A 2,500-nucleotide genomic window follows, 5' to 3' on the forward strand; every position below is an offset into this window, starting at 1 on the left:
CGTAGTTCCATTCCAATAACGTAGTTCTGTTCCAATAACGTAGTTCTGTTCCAATAACGTAGTTCCGTTCCAATAACGTAGTTCTGTTCCAATAACGTAGTTCTGTTCCAATAACGTAGTTATGTTCCAATAATGTAGTTCCATTCCAATAACGTAGTTGTTCCAATAACGTAGTTGTTCTAATAACGTAGTTCTGTTCCAATAACGTAGTTCTGTTCCAATAACGTAGTTCCGTTCCAATAACGCAAAGTCAAAGGACGCCTATGTTCAAACATGTGTTCTTGATTTGACTACCTTGCGATTCACGTTGTTATTCAGTATCTCTGCAAACGCCTGCGAATGATCAGTGACTGCATTTGTATTTGTACACCATGACAACTCATGACAAACATTTGAACAACAATTATATCTATGCATCGTATTCCTGTGATTGGCGTGTCGGTGAAGGCGTGTTGTCGGTAACGTAGGAGAGACAGGAGGCGGGGAGCTGTTCTCATGCAGCCCGTCTCGGGTTGTGGATCTGAAATACGTCTCCAAAGGCGCACGCTATGATAAACATAATCAACTTGACATGCATAACTCATGAAGATGAGTCAAGACGAGATTAAGACAAGATTTCTCTTTGAAAGCAGCCGAGATAGGAGAGAAAACCCCAAATTGCAAGCCTTTTTCTTATTCTCTTTTGACGCACAACTTTCCAAAATATTTCTGTGGGTCCAAACGAAGAGACAGGGTAATCTACCTGTAGTTGTTGAAGGCAGTCCTACAGGTAGTTGTTGAAGGCAGTCCTACAGGTAGTTGTTGAAGGCAGTCCTACAGGTAGTTGTTGAAGGCAGTCCTACAGGTAGTTGTTGATGGCGGTCCTACAGGTAGTTGTTGATGGCAGACCTACAGGTAGTTGTTGATGGCAGGCCTACAGGTAGTTGTTGACGGCGGTCCTACAGGTAGTTGTTGACGGCAGTCCTACAGGTAGTTGTTGACGGCAGACCTACAGGTAGTTGTTGACGGCAGACCTACAGGTAGTTGTTGACGGCAGACCTACAGGTAGTTGTTGACGGCAGACCTACAGGTAGTTGTTGATGGCAGACCTACAGGTAGTTGTTGATGGCAGACCTACAGGTAGTTGTTGATGGCAGACCTACAGGTAGTTGTTGATGGCAGACCTACAGGTAGTTGTTGATGGCAGTCCTACAGGTAGTTGTTGACGGCAGACCTACAGGTAGTTGTTGACGGCAGTCCTACAGGTAGTTGTTGACGGCAGTCCTACAGGTAGTTGTTGACGGCAGACCTACAGGTAGTTGTTGACGGCAGTCCTACAGGTAGTTGAGCTCATTACATAAAAAAAGATGTTCCCCGGATAATAATGAGCATATTAGAGTATAAATAGATGTGTCCATCTCATTATTCATCCTTTATCCATTATCTAACTTCTCAAAATTTCAATGGGTCTGTTCACTAGGGATGAGGCTCATCCTTAGTAAACAGACCCATTGAAATTTTTAGAAGTTAGACCATTTCAACAACTTCGGGGTAATGTCTGACAAATAAGTGGCCCGGACTTTAAGTTTTAGCTAATATAGAATGCTTCTGAGTAAATAAAATCAAATGACACAAAATGCTCACGCATCTACACCTTGGAGGATGCATTACACCTGCATTACACCTGCATTTACACCTGCATTACACCTGCATTACACCTGCATTACACCTGCATTACACCTGCATTTACACCTGCATTACACCTGCATTACACCTGCATTACACCTGCATTACAGCTGCATTACACATGCATTACACCTGCATTACAGCTGCATTACACCTGCATTACACCTGCATTACACCTGCATTACAGCTGCATTACACCTGCATTACACCTGCATTACAGCTGCATTACACCTGCATTACACCTGCATTACAGCTGCATTACACCTGCATTACAGCTGCATTACACCTGCATTACACCTGCATTACACCTGCATTACAGCTGCATTACACCTGCATTGCAGCTGCATTACACCTGCATCCTCCAAGGTGTAGAACAAAGATGGGACAGTGCTCATTTGCTCACACAGGAGCACAACAGTGGAATGAGTTGCCTTTGACCACCAAACAGGGCTTGAACCTGTATAGTTTCAAGGTGAACGTTAGGAAACGGCTCCTAGAAAATGGCTTCCTGCTTTATTGTATGAGATCTGTACATTTTGTAACATATTCTATTAATAATATTGTATTTTACTTTAGAATTTATTTTTACTTTTAGGATGCATGACTGTATTTTTTGTAAAGTGCACTGTATTTTCCTAATGATCAAATAAACTAAACTAAAGCAAGAAAAGCGTAGCGGTAAATACACAGCCAGGAACCAGCAATCTCAGGCCCAGTGTTCCGTCCTTTCTTTAGTATAAGGCTGCCTCATTACCACAACCTTCTAAATTCACTGCCACAAGTACAGGAGCCCTGCAGAGGCATGACGTACAGTATGACCTCAGTACAGTGTACA

The 2,500-nt window shown here is 42.8% G+C and overlaps 1 protein-coding gene across 1 annotated transcript in view; it reads left to right on the forward strand.

The window, feature by feature from the left end:
* nav1a (neuron navigator 1a) overlaps positions 1–2,500 on the forward strand; it is a gene marked incomplete at its 5' end in the record, with an annotated part of 52,871 nt that overhangs the window by 23,909 nt on the left and 26,462 nt on the right. The window lies entirely within an intron of this gene.

This window comes from Notolepis coatsorum, assembly GCF_963971535.1.
Source record: "Notolepis coatsorum genome assembly, chromosome: 17".
Taxonomy (NCBI): Eukaryota; Metazoa; Chordata; class Actinopteri; order Aulopiformes; family Paralepididae; genus Notolepis; species Notolepis coatsorum.